This window comes from Pistacia vera, unplaced genomic scaffold (genome assembly GCF_008641045.1).
Source record: "Pistacia vera cultivar Batoury unplaced genomic scaffold, PisVer_v2 Contig385, whole genome shotgun sequence".
In the NCBI taxonomy this organism is placed as follows: domain Eukaryota; kingdom Viridiplantae; phylum Streptophyta; class Magnoliopsida; order Sapindales; family Anacardiaceae; genus Pistacia; species Pistacia vera.
Window position 1 is genome coordinate 42,718 of NW_022196207.1, and position 18,605 is coordinate 61,322.

Here is an 18,605-nt window from a genome sequence, read left to right on the forward strand (position 1 = left end):
AAAAGAATGAAATACTTTAGCTATTTGCCAATCATTTTCTACCAAATAATGAGGACCTCTATTATTTGCTACAAAATAACTAATTATATTAGCATAAGGTAAACATGAATCAAGCATTAAATAAGTACTATTCCATCTAACAGGCATGTCTAATGCAAAAGTTCTAGGAGACATATTTGATTTTATACAAGCGTCTTGAAATTCAGCATTTCTTTTATTACTACTAGTAATCCAAGCTAAACAATCTCTAATTCTATTAATATTTTCTTTAATTGTTTTCATACCACTTTTCACAATTAAATTAATAACATGGCATGCACAACGTTGGTGAAAAAACTTCAAATTGTTATATAAAGGATAATTACTTTGAAAATAATCTATAGCTTTACTATTAGAACTTGCATTATCTAAAGTTAAACTTATCACTTTACTAACAACATCATAATCTTCTAAAACTTCAACAATTTTATTATAAATTTGTTCACCACTATGATCAACATCCATTAATCTAAATCCTAATAAAGATTTATTTAATTTACATTCATTATCAAAATAATGACTAGTCACACAAATATAATCTTGTTTAGCTCTACCACTCCAAATATCGGCAGTTAGAGCCACACTAACATGACAAGTATGTATTTTATTTTTTAATTCTAATTTCATTTTTCTAAACAATTTTATTAAATCATTTCTAGTTGCAGTTTTAGAATAACTTTTAAATCCTGGAAAAAATGAATTTTGAACAAATCTTTCAAAATATTTATCTTCAGCCATATTAATAGGTTAATTAGTTACAGCAATATATGAAGCTAACTATTTTCTATATACATCAGAATTATAACGCCAAGTAGTACCCATATTAGTTATTTGAGTTTGATTGCTTTCTTTATTTCCATGTTGATTAATATGTTTATTAGCATGTCTTTTTAAAGTACTAGTACCATTACCTGAATCAACTTTATAAATATTTCCACAGTATTTGCATCTCGCGTTCTTGACTTGAACGCCATTTTCTGTCTCGTAAAACTTGTTGAAATACGCCCAAACGTCTGATGTGTGTCTGTCTTCGGTTTCGATGGCAGTTGATGAACCCGCATCAGCTTGAGATAAAGTTGGACGAGGACGACTTCTAGAACCACCGGGAGCTATTAGAATCGGGGCATATTTTGAGGTGTATCGGATTCTGAGAATGGGAAAGCGTGACTATTTGAATCCTTTTCTGCATTTATGTTAGCAAAATTAGCGAACTAGGACTAGGATAGTAGTTTTCTTCATCATTGTAATTGATGGGAGAGAAATATCTATCCATTGTAGTTGAAAAAAAAAAATTGATGTAGAAGAAATAAAAATTAAAGAAAGAGAATTGGAATTTGGAATTTGGAAAATTGGAAAATTGGAAATATGAATTGCAAAAACTAATAAAAATTAAAATACGAGCAAATTGATAACAAAGAGATTAAGAGAATAAATGAATAATTGAGATTTGAGAGATTAAAAATTAGAGAATATGAGAGAATGAGAGAATTTGAGTTGTGAGAAAAATGTGAGAGTTTACGGCCAATTTATAGAAAAAAAATGGGAAAAGAAAATGATGAAAAAGACTCCTGCAACGGCTATAAAACGGCTATATTTCAAGGGTAAAAGGGTAATTTGAAAAAACAAAAAAAAAAATTCAATTTATTTTTATTTTTTTTCGGCCAACCCGCGGGTCAACCCGGCAGGTTGGCCGTTGGTGTGTAACAGCCAACCCGCCGAGTTGACAACAGCCAACCCGCAGGTTGGCGATCCTTTCTTTAGAAAGGACAAAACAGCAACCCACGGGTCGGCGGGTTGTCATTTTGCAACCCGGCCCACCCGAGGGTTGCTGCCGAGTTAGGTTCAACCCGGCCCGCCTTATTGGCTGTCCGGGTTTAACCCTCTTCATTACGGACCGGGTTAGGGTTGACTCGCCTAACCAGGCCCATTTGTTCCACCTCTAGCGTCCATACACAAGAAACGGTCGTCCAAAGTACATGGACTGGCGTCCATATGTACATTGTTGTTTAAAATAATTTTTAAAAAAGTAAATTTCACAAACTGGGGACTACAGTCCATCTAGTGTGGACTGCCATCCCTAAAAGATGGACGACCGTCCACAACAGATGGACTGCCATCCCCGTTATATTTTAAAACTATTTATATAAAAAAAAAAAATTCAAAAACAATGGACGGCAGTCCATCATTTCAGGACGGTCGTCCCTATAGGATGGACGGCCGTCCATATTAACTGGACGCCCGTCCATAGATTTTGGAAGGGAGTCCATTCTTTTTTTTTTTTTTTTTTAAAACAAAACAACTTTTATGGACAGTCGTCCATTCCTCTATGAACGACCGTCCAGGATGTATGGACGGTCATCCGAAACCGTTGGACGGTCGTCCATTTATGTGAGTATTCAATCGTCCAACGTGACGGCCTCTATGTGTTTCGGTGCAATTGTTCGGTGGATATAGCATTTTTGTTCTAAGGACATACCACTTCATTAAGTTCCATTAGGGGCTCCGTTAATTGAAAAGTTCCCTCACACCCCCTCAAATATAAAAACTTGTGTTACATCCACTAACTTACTTGTATTTCATTCAAAACAATTTATTTAAAAAAAAAAAAATTACAATTATTTACTTTTAACATATTATTTGTAAACTAAAAAAGTTTAAAAATTGAAGCATAATTTTTAATTATTTTTTTCTAAAAATGAATAAATACCAAATAAAAAACTAAAACATTTTGTAAAATAAAAATATAAAAACTGAATTTTTTTTTTTTTTAAATATACCTTAATATATATATATATATATTGTAAATTGAAAAATAAAAAATGAAAAAATAGATCAATGATTCAGACGATCTAAGAATGATTGTTACCAAGATCTTAATATATTTTATTTTTTAAGACTTTTTCCAAATTTCTTTATTATTCTGAAATATTTGATTTATAATTCTGTATTTTAACATCAAAGTTCTATTTTGCCCCTCCATTAACTTTATCACCAAAAGTTGACAGTAGGAAGTGTAAATATAATTAATTTGTCATTTTTCATTTACAAAAAAAAAAAAAATTTAAAAATCCCTTCCTTGCAAACCTTGGGCCACTTATATGACCCATGAGGATCATTCAGAGCTTTAAACCCATGATTTAGAGACAAAACCCTTCTCTATAAACCTTGGCCCACTTAAATAGCCCATGTATATTATTAAAGGCTTTGTAATTGTGCCCCAGAAAATTCTAGATATATTTATAATAACAATCTAGACAAATACTTTCATCATGTAAACCAATAAGATCATTATATAATTATCAAGCCATTTATCTATAATTTCACTTTATTATTATTGTACTAATTATGCATTTAACTCAACTGGGTTTATATGCAAAGTTAAAAATTAATCTTTCCACACTATACTAACCAATTCAAATTTTCTCATACAAAATTTTAGGCAGCCATTTTTGTGCTCAGCTTCACAAAATTTGATTTGAAGAAGCTCAAACTTCTAAATATGTTTAACAAAAATTCCTGGGAAGTAGAATTACATATATAATGAAGAATTAAATACATTGGCCATATGATATTTTCTAACCTGATCTCTTTCTCTTTTTCAACGTCTTTCCGCGAGATTGTACATTTTTCTTCGACATGTTTGAAGGATTCCGCTTGTTTTTCTTCGACAAGTTTGCAGGTTTCTGCTTATTGGACTGTCCTCTTGGAGCTGCTACAGGTTTTGAGTTTTCATCTTCACCATCAGACTGGGAGTCTTCACCCATGGATCTGTCTTCATCGGATGGGGCATCACTTACAGACTCGTCTTCATCGGAACTAAGTACCAAGTCCTCGACAACATCTTCATCCACTGCTACCTCTTCCTGAATCTTTTTCTTCTTCTTCTTCTCCTCTTTAGGAGACTTATCTCTGCAAAAAATAAAAATAAAAATAAAAAGACAGCGCCCATAGTGGACTACAGGAAGCAAGAAAATAGAGACAAAGAAGTGTGAAAATCTGATAAACATACTTTGAAGCGCTTCCAGGTAACCAGGATGAACTGAAAACAGCAACACCCTTCCCATTCCTGGCATAATCTTCTTCTTCTTCTTCTTCATCACTATCAGGTATTTTCTTACCACCAAAGACGGAAGAGTTCTCACCCACTAGAACACTGTAAATGATAAGAGCATTATAAGGTGACAATTCTTAACATGGCAATGTATATATATATAAAGGCACACAACAAGGACGATGGAAAACCTGGACTCCAGCAATGAATCATGTCTTTGTTTTGTTCTCAGACGTAGAGTTGCAACATATTGTGACAGTGGGCTAGACCCTGACTTTTTCTCATCCTATGACAAAATGCAATCCATCAGTTTCTCCCAGTGATATAAAGTGAAGCAAAATGGAAGCATTTGTGAGATAGGGAAGATAGATCGGAAACATTAACATCAAGTACACAGCCCCAAGGCCAATATGCAGCTGGCTAAGCACTAATCAATTAGCTTCTGAGTTCACTTTCTTAATATCATCTACTCATTGACCACATAATACACAAAGATATACATCCCATATTATGGCTACTCTAATATATTATATTATGGCTACTCTAATATATTATCCATAATTCTATATTGAAATAAAATGAGTACACAACTAAAAAAAGAACCAAGAATCAGCAAACCTCAAGAAATGATAGAGCTGCTGGATCATTTGGTTGAAAAGTGATTGACATACGCCTTTCATTTGTAAACTCAGAATTAGCTTCAATCTGGAAAGTGAAAGATCAAAAATATTAATAGAACACCACACAAGCTCTGGTACACGTAGATGGATTATTTATACATGAAACCTGAAACAGTTCAACAGAATGAGTTTTCTTTATTTCTTTTAACATTATTTCCACGATCCATTCTACTCTGCAAAGCACGTCTGGATCATTACTCATTATTTCAGGCTCTGCAAAGCACGTCTTGATCATTACTCTAAAGAATATACCTGACGAATAAGTTGCCTCATTTCTTTTCGGAATCTTTCAACTTTGGTAGTTTTGCAAAAGTACGCAACCGCACAGCTGGAATAAATGACAACTCAAAGAAAGCAACAGAATAGCTCCATTGGGCTAAATGTTCAGCAAGCTCTTCAACAACAGAGAAAACAGATGCCTCTTGAAATGCTCGTGTCTTCACAATTGGCTTGCTTACCTGCCATAGATACCCTCCAGTCATATAAAGAAACAATTATGCTGCAACGGTAAATTTACACAGTGAGATTCCATGCTTAAAATACCTTGAGTACAGTGCGCAAATCCACAGCTTTGCCAATACCTCCAGCGGGGGTCCTATTCAGTTCTTTCATCTCTAGCATATCCAAAAGAGCATGGAAACAGGTATAAAAGCACCGGTAGAAGCAGCAATGCGGTTAAGCATTTAACACACCTCAATCTAAGGGGAAAGTATCGAGCGGTTGGAACTAAACGAGCAACCCCAGAAATTATTTGGGTCAATGGATAAGCGAGGGCTTGAAATCTCTTCTGAGTATAGGCACAGATAGCTCCAGTCCAGAGCTCAAGGCAGTTCATGAATTTCCACTCATAAACTTTCGGAATGCTTCCTACACAGAGAGAGCCTCCAGTGAAAAAAATAGTTTTAAGGAAGGTGAAGAAATTGGCCAGCCAGCAACAAGGTAATGCACAATGCACCATTCTTAGTCAATCAGTGCAAAATTGTACAGCATCTAGCCATATTTTGAAAAATTGTTCCAATCACCAATAGACTAAGGTAGTAAGATTGGAGACCTAGCAGATCACATATGCCAAATTGAAGGGATAAAATAAATAGCAAATATTTCAACCATCACAGAACAGATGAGAAGCACAAAATATACCATAATACCAAATAATTTAGGTTAATCAACAACTTAAGTGCAAAGGAAATAGTGAAGCAATAATTTTTAAAAAGGAAACAAAAGAAAATAAAAATAATACCTTCGTTTAACATTAAATGCATCCCGTAAATCATTGCCAACTGCCGGATGAAAACAAAGGCATGCTGATATGCAGTTGGAAGATCCACCCCAAGAAGTTCTACAACACAATTACTAAGAAACTGGAGATGCTGTAATTTTACTGCATTTATGAAGTGACAGTTCAGTATATAAGCTTTGTATATCCCCTTGAAGCAGTCATCCAAACAATCAGATCCCAACCGAATGCATATATCTCTCAGAAACAGAAAGAAACCACAGGGAGTGCACCCCTCCTGTACCCCAAAAATGAAGTGCAACCTGGAGAGAATCAGAATAAGATATTATCCCTCACTTATATTGAAAGAAAAATCTAATAAAAAAAAGAATGAAAAAAGTAATCGACCAAAATCTACAACAGTGAGGCAAACCTGTACATATTAAGTGCATTTCAATAATGGCCCACTTAGGCATACTCTAATTCTGTCACACAAACTAAAAGACTTCACCTTAGCCCAACATAATCAAATCTAAACATAAACGTATGCATTGACAAATTTAAAGACAAAAAAAAGGGCATTATGAGATAAGAAACCCAATTACTCAATAATTAGCCATGTCAAATTATTCCACAACCACTATACAACATATAGCCCCTCTTATGAGGGTCATACATCTGATTTTCAGTTTGTCACACCACACACAACACACCATACAGGCTCAAATACCATATTGACAGATTCAACCCAAAAACTTAAGTCATCTAGTGGATCATGTAGACCATATATTGGTAATTTCAAACCTTTAAAGCAAGCTGCACATGCAGAATTGTAATATTGAAATAGACCAGCATATAAAGATCTCACATTAATCATACAACTGCACAGACAAGAACCTCAAAGAAAACATAAAAATTTACAACTTTTACATACCTTAACATATTTCCTTAAAAGGCTTGAAACGCAGCCAAGAATAACGATGAATATTTGAGACGCGGTAAAGTAAATGATATCATTTCTGTGTCAGTCATTTGATTTAAAACATGTAGAGAATTCCAAGATACGACTTCACTAAATAATTGTGTTTCTTCCATTGTGGTGTGTGCATCAGATCTGTTATGGTCTCTTTCTTTCCACCAGAAGAGGGGAGTTTCAACAACTTTCTAAGAATTCCATCCATTTCACTCAGTACAATAACATTATTTTATTAAAGACACTACTAGACATGATACTAAACTTCGTGGATGAATCATCTCCGCATCATCACCGTAGTGACATGCAATCCTAAAAGCTCTCATAAGAGAACGAACAGCACCTAACTGTCCATTTTCTTTAATTGAAACACACCAAGAATCAACCATTGCAGTAGTTATAACTTTTTTAGATGGTTTCTCTTCTCTCTTCTCTCTTCCACACCATGCCCATCAATTTCCTCATCTACTTGCATTTCTGCATTTTCTATGTCATCATCCTGCAGAGCATTGCAACAAATTTCATGCATCCATCAATTTCGCACATGCTAAATCTATTAGAAACTTGAACATAATCCACAGACTCACTCAATATCCTCGTCATCAAATCTAGAAGCTCCTTATCGTGTTGTAGAAACTTAAAGAACTCTGGGTCCTGCAGAAAACATTTGTCAAGAAGATCAGTAAACCTACAATGGCAGCCAAATGCAGTCAAATTCCACAAACTCAACTAATAATTCCCTACTTCAGTTTTCACAATTGAATGCTTTGGCTTTTATTTAATTGCATTAAATAAGAAAGTCATATCCATCATAGTTATCAGATTTGTAAAACTAAATCCATCTTGCTATTGAAAAAACATAACTACAATGACTCCACCGTAAAACCTAAACCCCACTTCAAAAATTTTCCTATATTGCAGTAGCTAAAGAGAAACATTTCCAGCAAAAATACAGCTAATAGCCACTGCCACACGATAGTGACTCTATCCAACCAACAACAAGACAAAAATCATTCTGCACACCACAATATATTGACCCATAACAGCATTCAGTTCCTAAACCTTACTCTCAACTACTATGCAGCCTACAATCCCCCATTACAATATGCTCTATCCAGAACACAAAACAAAGATGTCCTTCAGAAATGGCTCAAAAAAGTACCACCCACCATTTAACAATTAGTAGAAAACATTTCAAATAATTCATAATCAATTGCCATTAGAAACAAACAATTGAAGAGTTTAAAAAAAAGAAAAAAAAAAATTCTAACCTTCTCCTGAAGCCTTTGTAATTGATCCTTATGTTCCTTTGCGATTTTTTCCGAGATTTCAATACCGGTTCACTTGTTTCATCATCATCACCATCATCATATTCTGCTTCTAATCTTCAAATCCTCTTCCTCGTCTTCTTCTTCTTCCACTTCCTCTATTCTTCTTCTTCCATTTCATCACTTTCATAGTCTACGCTCCTCACTGAGATCACCAAACACATAATTGAATTCAGAATTCACAGCACCTATAAAAACATCAAGAAACTCACAAAGCAATCCTAAATTACGAAGATGAAAACATAATAATAATTAAAAGAAAAAAAAAAAAGAACCTTTGCCTTGGCGCCCATTTTGATGATAGCTAAACAACTCACAGCCAATGCAATTAAGATCCACCAATCGAATTCGAAACAAGACAATGAAATACGATTCGAAATTAAACTGAATTGAAGAAAACGACCAGAGAAACGAAAAAGAATAAGAGAGGGGGGACTGAGGAGAGAACGAAACAAAACCCTAGGTTTTGATTTTTGGGGTTTTGACTATTTGGCTAATTTTGCTGTCTCCTTTGACCTTTAGCGTAATTAAAACACCCTATGTTTAATATTATATTTACCCCCTAACTTATTCGTGGTGTCTATGCCCTTGTAGGCTACTAAGGGGATATAAGCAGAAATTAATTAACGAGAATGGCAAAAATTACTTAAAATTTAACCTATCTTAGTCTAATGGAATCTGAAAGTAAAATTAGGTGCATTATCAGTTATATTTCTTTGAAGAAATTTTTGCAAAAGGCTAAAATACCTATAATCCATTCTTTTTATTCTTATAATTAATAGAAATATTCTAAATTTTTAATAAAATTGTCAATTGACAACCGTTATTATTTCTAATTCTGTTAATTTTTAATGTCGTTCAATAAGAATAGATTATGGTATTTGGCAATGTTTTAAAAACCAACCTGACCCGTCGAACAAATTGAACCGACTGGGTGAGACAGGTGGTCAAGGTGAAAATCAGGGATATGAATTCACCCGACATGACCCGCAATTGGACCAGTGTCATTGTAGCAACCCGGTCCAACAGGTTTTGGGACAAAATTGGTAACTATTCCCCAATGGTAAAACCTAATTCTAAATCCCTATTTTAGTTTCATCATTGGACCATGGTTTTCGGCTCTCTAATTTGGTTTCATTCTTTGTTAAAGTGAAGGAAGTACGCGGGAGGGGAAGAGAAGTGGCCGTCTGATTTGACCTCATTGGCCAGATTGTGACAACAGACTTCTTGCTGTCAAGTGAAGTAGGGGGAGCAGAAGGAATAAGAAAGAGAAGAGGAGACGAAGAAAAGAGGAAGGAAAAGAAAGTTCGTAAGAAGGGGAAAGTGAGAAGAAAGTGACGGGAGAGAGAGAGAGAAGTCAACTTTCTCTTTAAACCCCAATTTAAGTAGTTTAATTTTTGAAATTGTTAATCTTCTCCTAATCGTATCTATTTAGAAAAGTCAAAATATGTGGTTAATTTGAAATTGTTAATCACTTGCCTCTCTTTAAACCCCAGTTTAAGTAGTTTTATTTTTAAATACCTTTCTCCATTGCCTTCTATGTCCAATTGAATTATAACTGGGTATGCCTTTGTCTTTACTATAAAAATTGTCATTGTCTTCTTCTCTATTATTTCTAAAATTTCTAAATTCATCTCAGAATTTTCTTTCTTTATTTTGCGTTAATAGTTGCTTGTACTTGTCAATCAACTAAAATAAATTTCTTGTTGGAGATAAATTGTAGGTTTCGTTAATGTATCCAATTGGAAGTATTATTTGACAACTAAAACTAATTGATATTGGATGTTTTATACTATATATAGATATATCTAGTTTGATAAACAATTCAGTAGAACAAACACATCACGTTATTTGTATACCTTTCCGATAATATTTATGATACACGTGTATTTAGAGTTTCCCGACAATGGTTATATACATAATTAACTAGCAAGAGATTGTTCGATTAAAGGGAAGATCGAAGACTAATTAGAGGATGATTTATTTTTAATTTCCTATGTGATTGGCGTAAATAGAATGTTTGATTTTATTTCCTAAAGTAAGAAGGATTGCTTATAGATGAGACTCTATTTATAAGGGGTGTCATTTTTTATTTTGGCGGTGAATAATAATAATCCTCTACTTCCTTTTCAATACTTCTCTTCTTCCTAAACTCAAAATTCTCTCTACATCTACAACCCTCCTTTAGACTAAATGACCATATTGTTTTACATCTTATGATCAGTTGGTTTTATAATCAATTCATAGAAGACAAATTTCTGTAAAACAATTACCATATGTTGTGTGTGATTTTTCCACCAAGCTTGGGCTACCGCGAGGATGTAGCTCAATTCAGAACCAGCTCGACTCTAATGATTGTCCAACCCAGCGTAAACTCGTCGAGCTCTAGCTCGACCCGGCACAAACTAGTTGCGCACAATCCATGCGATTGTTCAACCAATTCCCAAATAACTTCAGATCCCAGATATCTCAGGAGGAATCAGATTAACAGTAATCTTTACGCAGTCACAGCGCTCAATCGCAAGAATATCATAGTTGCATTTCAAATGAATTGTAATCCCTTTATTTTCATTATTTCCTTTGTATAAACATTATATATAAACATTATATATAAACCCCCCTCAAATGATTAAAAATGGGTTAGAAAATTCTCATAGAACTCATATTGTAAGCTCTCACAGCAAATACAAGAACAGTGGACGTAGGCTCAAGATTCAAACTTGCTGAACCACTTTAAAAATTGTCTCTTGGCATTACTTGTATTTTTTTCTTTAATTATTCAATTGCTGTTTTTCATTAAATCACGCGCACATCTATTCCGGTTCCGACAGAGTCAATTGAAATACTCTCGTTGGTGTAAATTTCTATATCAACACCATAATTTGAACATACATATATTATTAATTTATATACCAAACTAATAAACATAACCTTTTTATAGTCATAATAGTAGGATCACACTACTTTTATTACTAGAAAAAGGTTATAACTTTATAAAGTTGTAGTTACAAAAATTATTACTTGGACTTAGTTATCCTTAGTGCAAGTGGTATAAAGTTAAAATATACACTAATTGAATGAATATTAATATCTTCCTCAATCATTCAATTGAGTAACAAGTTGTGTATGTTGACGAACTATTACGTACTCGTAAGTTAAAAGATATGGAAACAATTTTAAAGCATAAATTGTTCAAAGATGTGGTAACAACTTTAAAGTATAAATTATTATCCCAAACAACTTTAGATAAATATTTTATTTTATCTTAAACCTTTAATATAACATAATATATATTTTTTATAATATACAGATAATTATTACTATGTAATATGCAGAGACAAGTTCAGACGGGAACTAAAAAAATTATAAATTATTATGGCTGCATTTGTTTCGTTATTTCACCACTATCTTGTTCCTATTCCAAATACAAATGCGTGGTCGTTTTCCTATTTTCAAAATCATATCCTAAATTAAGAAACTATTTAAACCCCCTAGGTTTGTTAATTAACAAAAACACCCCCAACAAAAAAATTATAAATTTATAAAAACACCCCCACCCACCCATAGTTGCCAAATTCCGGCAACCACCATCGGTGGTGGCCGGAATTTGTCACAACAGCGCACTACTGGTCAGAACTAGCTTGTAATGCGTTGATCTAGCTGTCAACGACAGCCAGATCGGCACACGACTGGCCAAATCTGGTCGATCGTGCGCCTAACGCCATATTTTGACCAGATTCCGACGGTGGTGACAGGAATCTGACAACTGTGGGTGGATGGGGGTGTTTTTGTCATTTTACAAAATTTTTATATATTAGAGTGTTTAGTTAAATGAGCAAATCTACGAGGTTTTTTTGTTAAATTTTACCTCGTAATAATCACCTAATTTTACCTACTAATAATATTTTAAAAATACTACTCAAAATACTAAAATAAACACATCCTATAATGTGAAATTTATTTGAGTAATGCTACGAACACCAAAATTTTACACCGAAATTTTGTACGGAATGACATAGCAATCAGTTAGATGCGACCACGCTAGAGTCTTTCGTGAATGAACGGTCGTCTAACATTTATGGACACCCGCTCATATTTAATGGACTCCCGTTCATATTATATGGACAGACGTTCATATAAGATAGATACCCTTCCAAAAAATTTTAAAAGAAAAATAATAGACGCTCGTCCATCTTATATGGACAGGTGTCTATTTACTATGGACGTTCATCCATATAAGATGGACGCTCGTCTAAAAGATTTTAAAAGCAAAATAATGGGCGTCCGTGATTATTGGACGGTCGTTCAGTTATAATGGACGCCCGTCCATGAGAAAATAATAATAGACTCCCGTTCATATAATATAGATGGGAGTTCATTTACTATGGATGTGCGTTCACCTAGAATGGACGCCCGTCCATTATTTAAAATAAAAAAAAAATTAATTCAATGGACAGGCGTCCATCCTATCCATTGTTTGATTTAAATTTTTTTACAACATTTAAGTCTCAATCCAAGAAGTAAATGTCGCCATCTTCATTAAATTTTTGTCCATATTCAAAGTAATTGGACAAGTGCCATAAGAATAAGGCATTAAATTTTTGTCTATATTCAAAATAATTGGACAAGTGTCATAAGAATAAGGCACTAATAACTCAATTAGGATTCATTAAATAAATTTAAAATTTAAAAATTTTCAATATTAAAAGATAGACGCCCATCCTCTTATGAGGACAATCGTCCAGGACGGGTGTCTATAAATAATTTAGGTCAAATTTTTTTAGTTTAAACTATGAACGGACGTCCATTCTAGGTGGACGATCGTCCATATAATATAGACATGAGTCTATTTCAAATGAACAACTATTCAATAACAATGGACAGTCGTCCATATTTGATGAACGACTGTTTATTCGTAAAATATTTGTTAACATGATATATGACTCGTCTGATTTAATAGATATGTTATTGATGAACATCGTCCATATTTGATGGATGATCGTTCATTCGTGAATTTTTACGAATAAAAAATAAATAGTTTTTTTGTATTTTGTTGAAGCCTTAAATGGAATAGTTGCATTGATATTATCGAACATTTATTCGTTGACTTAACCCATCGTAGTATCATAAAAAATGTACTATAAAAATATTCAGTGTACAATTTTGGTCCAAAACATCGGTGTTTCTTTTTTCAATTTATTTTCATTTATAATTGATCGGTGCTACCGTATGTCACGTCTCCTTTCAAACTTTTTGTAAGCCCCTAATTAAAATTTAAAATACATTTTTATAGTACATTTTTTTATGATACTACGATGGGTTAAATAATGTTCGATAATATCAATGAATCTCTTCCATTTAAGGCTCCAACGAAACACAAAAAGACTTTTCAAAACAAATATTTTTAATCTTAATTATAGAAGATATTCCCTCCCATGAAGATGAGATATTCCAAGCTGCTGGCCTCGAGAGTCGAGAAGACGATAACCAAGGCAAGTCACGTGACAGTCACCTGACCTCTCCATTAATTCACTCTCTGCCGGCTGCCATTTACATGAAAGAGTCTTTGACGAGTGTACCCAACTTTTCTGTTTGTGTCAGAGCCAAACAAGATCCCTGCAAGGCTATTTTGGTAATTTGAGAGATATTATCGTGTACACGTTCTGTGATCAAGCATGATAATCACCGTTCATTGACAATTTTATACTTTGATGAAATTAATAAGTTTTGTTAGAATTATATGAAAGTCACCAATTTGTTATTTACAAATTCAGTCAATTCGGTCTTTAATTTTCTTACGTTTTATTTGATTTTTCAGTCTAAATTAGGATTATTTTTAACTTATTAAACGAATAACCCAGAGGGTCAATTTGGTAATTAAGACCAAAATTTTTTTCATCACCTACAAACGTCACCTACACAAGCAAGATCAAGACCGTTCTCTAGGTTACTTAATTGCCGATCAATCGATGGTAATCCTCATCCTTCACCTGTCAACGGCCCAATGAAAACCCTCCACGTATCCGCACATGCAGATGCGACCGACCCATCTTCACTTGTGTGCTTAAATACAGAAGCCATTTGTGAAGAGCACCAGCCAACTCAAAAGAGAGAAGAAATTAAAACTCAAAGAAAGGAGAAAAGGAAGAAAGAGAGAAGTGATTCTTCTCTCCCCGAAGTGCTTCCAGAAACAGCACTTTTTTTCCTTCAGGTACTTCTTCCTCTTCTCATCATGCATGTCTAGATCTTTGTAGTGCAATGTGTGTTCTTCTCTTTGCGTGCTCCTCTCTCTCTTTTTTTTGGTTAAAAATTATGACAAAAAGTATTTTCAAATACGCATATGAGAATTTCCATTAAACTCATAAATATTATGTATTTTCCATAAGTTTTATAGATAAATTTAGCTCGCGTCGAATTCGAGTTTGACGGTTTGAGTTTAAAATTGGGTTCGCTAAACGAATTCGAGAATTTATGATTATGAAAACGATGTACAATCACTCGTGAGTGACACAACTTGACTCGTGTTTTGATGGATTCATATCCAAAATGGCCTTTCAAGGTTACTTTTTTTTTTTTTTTTTTAAATAAGTCAAATCATCAAACGATGAAGAGGATGATGGTTTGTGGTTTTTGCTTACAATAAGGAAGTGTTTGCTGGTGAGATATTTGGAGAAGAAGTCATTTCAGGTTGTTATGAGTATTTCCCTGATTATCGCAGTTTCTGTTTTTTCTTTAAATAATTCATTATTACCATGTATTCTTTTCCCAACATTTTCCTGGTTTAACGTTGTTTTATTAGTTTTTATTATTTTGTAACTTATTTTAATTACTATATTTAACTGTTTTTTTTCTTTTTAAAGTTATTTATTTATTTATATCTTCTCTGGACGCATATAATTTATAATTACCTGAATGACTGTTTATTCACCATCCATACTTGATTTTTATTTTTAAAAGAAGTAATATTTTTTTTTCTTGCTTAATTTCAAATTTATTCCCATTATATCCAATTCGTCAAAATGAATTTCAAGCGGGTTGCCTAATAACCTGAGTTAGGTTTTGATGGAATCGTGTTCAATTAAAAACGTGTCAGAAGTCGAGGACTAATCATATGGTTACTTTTAAGCCTCCCATTAGTATCATGCCTTCATTGACAATTCATATGATCGTGTAAATGATAAAGTGATAGACAACTAATTGGATGTGGGCACAAGCTGTGTTTGGCTTAATTTCGATTTCAGTACCATATAGTTGTGTTTCATTTTCATAGCCCATGGTGAAATTTAATTTGGAAATACTGTGCATAAATTGTGTTCACACTCATAGTCAATCAATTTTGTTCACTATTTTTCTGAATACTCATAACCACCCATCATCGGCGGAAACCTTTCTTTTTTATTTTGTTTTGGTCGAATTCGAAACATTACAAACCGTATTGTGTTCTTGTACTGCGGCATTTTGTGATATGGCATGAAAGATGGTTGGCCTCTGGCCTGTGATTAAATATGGGTGGACCGAAGTTGGATATGGAAGTATTTGCATTAATATTTCTTGACATCTTCTAGCCCCATAGCGGGCATTAGTAATTTAGAGTGGACCCTTTACCTTACATTGTGAAATTCATAATTATTTTTTTCCAGTTTCTTCGGTCCATTATTCATTTATTGTTTGCATTCCTTCTGTGTATTTGATTGTTATGCTTTCAATTTACTACAACTGGCGTTGTTTTCAGCAAATTTAACAGAAATTCTTGATAACTTAAACCGACATTTGATTTTTAGGTAAGAAACAATGGGAGCTGGTGGCCGGATGACAGCCACCAACGGTAAGCAGGAAGGGAGAGAAAGTCCTGTCCAGCGTGCACCTTATACGAGCCTCCCTTCATCTTAGCCAAAAAAGAAAGCCATTCCTCCTCACTGCTTCCAACGCTCCCTCGTCCAGTCGTTCTCCTATGTTGTTTATGACCTTATCTTGGTGTCCCTCTTCTACTACATGCCTCCAATACTTCCCTCTCCTTTATCCCCTCCCTACTTAGCGTGGCCCGTTTACTGGATTTTCCAGGCTGTGTTTCACTGGCGTCTGGGTTTATCGCCCAAGAGTGTGGTCACCATGCATTTAGTGACTACCAGTGGTGGATGTTACTGTTGGGCTGATTCCACCAGCCCTTTTAGTCCCTTACTTCTCGTGGAAGTACAGTCACGCCGCACCACTCGAACACCGGTCTCTCGAGCCGGACGGTATTCGTCCCAAAAACAAGTCCAAAACCTCATGGTTGCCAAATACTTGAACAACCTCCAGGGAGAGCTCTTACCCTTTTAGTCACACTCACTCTGGATGGCCTTTGGTACCTAACCTCAATGTGTCAGGCAGGCCTTATGATCGTTTCGCGTGCCATTTCGGTCCCCCTGGCCCCATCTAATCAGATCGCGAGAGGATCAAATTTACATTTCCGACTCTGGCATCTTACCGGATATACGTTCTCTACCGGGTCGCGATGCTAAAGGAGTAGCTTGGCTCGTATGCATCTACGGAGTTCCATTGCTTATCGTCAACGGCTTCCTCGTCTTGATCACATACTTGCAGCACACGCATCCGGCTCTGCCACACTACGACTCTTCGGAGTGGGACTGGCAGGGGGGCTTGGCGACTGCAGACAGAGTTATGGTGTGTGAATAAGGTTTTCCATAACCTTACAGATACACATGTAGCTCCACATCTTTCTCCACATGCCACATTACCATGCAATGGAGGCAACCAAAGCAATCAGCCAATATTGGGTGAGTATTACCAGTTTGATGGCACACCCATTTTACAAGGCAATGTGGAGGGAGGCTAAGAGTGTCTTTACGTCGAGCCCGACGAGGGTCTCCAGCGAAAGGCGTTTTCTGGTATCGTAATAAAATCTAAATGGCTATGGATGGTTAAATGTATGAAGGTGTATATGGTAGTTGTACTCTTAGCAATATTTCCAGTGGTTTCATGGTTGTTTGGAATGCCTAAAAGATGAAGAAAATTATGTATTAGGTGTATGCTAAAATTTGTTGTTGAGAGTTGTAATGGACCTAATGTTAAGTTTTAGAACTTTTATTATGTTGTGTACTTGTAAGTGTGATCTTTACAGTCTCCCCGCCTCATTATATTAATACAGTGGGATATCCATTAAAACATTGCCACGTATTAGTCACGGGCAAAACTAATAAACTTCTACGTTTGATTTCGGTTTCATGATAAACTAGTCCAACTACCAATCTCTAATATAATTTCATAATAAGAAGAAACTTAAATATCCCACGTGATATATACAGCAATGCAATAATATTAAAAAAAAAATTGTGTACTTGCCTAAGTTAGTAATTTTTAATTTGACATAATGGTTATCCCAAAATTGAGCCATATACAATGATTGTTGCTTTTGTATATAGTCACATAATTTAATTTTATTTTTTTTAATGTTTAGATAATTTATAAAATATAATTTATTGCTATAATATAGATATTGTTTTCCCAATATGTTTGAATAGATTTCACTGAGTTCTTGGTATACACTATGTATTGATAATTTCACTTACAATAGAATGAAAAAAATTCAATTCAACTTTCGTTATTCAAAAATAGGTGATTAACTAGAGTAAAAACCATTATTTCTCAATTCTTATTTGACTAAAATAATTTTTGGTACAAAGAGAAAGATAAATATTGGAAAAATACTGATAGATAATTAATTAGGATTGTTTCACAACTCGAAGTTAAATAAACTAATTTCTTCTCTTCTTTATTCCTTGCAAATTGACACCCATCAAATGTTTTTCTTCTTTAAATGATATCCTTTATCAATCACAATGGGGGGCTCATTGAAAGTTTTTCAAACCCTGACTTTATGTAATAAATCAAACCTTAAATTAATGGTCATCGGCTTTGAATATCGACATGCACCATTTCTCATCACTTCCATCTTCTCTTCTTTGCATGCGCACTCATGTGCCCTCCCAAGCCGTTTCACTCGCAAACTTCACATTACACATAAAGGATTTTGTTCTCTTTTCATCTTCATCGTCACAATCATCTTCATCTTCGACTTCAATTTCAGCTTCGGTTTTGCTCATTTTTGGATCATCGAGGTGACACAAATGGGTATAATCATTCCTATGTCATCAGGCTCAAATTTTGGTTCTTGAACTTTTGTTTTGCAATTTCCTATCTTTTAGGGGGGTAGAATTGCATGAGATAAAGTTCTTGGGCTGATAAGTAGTGTTTTTATCATTGGTTTCTGGTAAACTTGTGTATTGACCCTTTGAGCTCCATTATGGGGAATGAGTGA

General features: G+C 34.4%; 2 pseudogenes; one reads left to right on the forward strand and one right to left on the reverse strand.

Annotated features, from left to right (window-relative positions):
* Positions 1-3,417: 3,417 nt before the first annotated feature.
* LOC116140897 lies at positions 3,418-8,580 on the reverse strand (annotated as a pseudogene).
* Positions 8,581-16,078: 7,498 nt separating this feature from the next.
* On the forward strand, positions 16,079-17,194 carry LOC116140895 (annotated as a pseudogene).
* Positions 17,195-18,605: the final 1,411 nt, after the last annotated feature.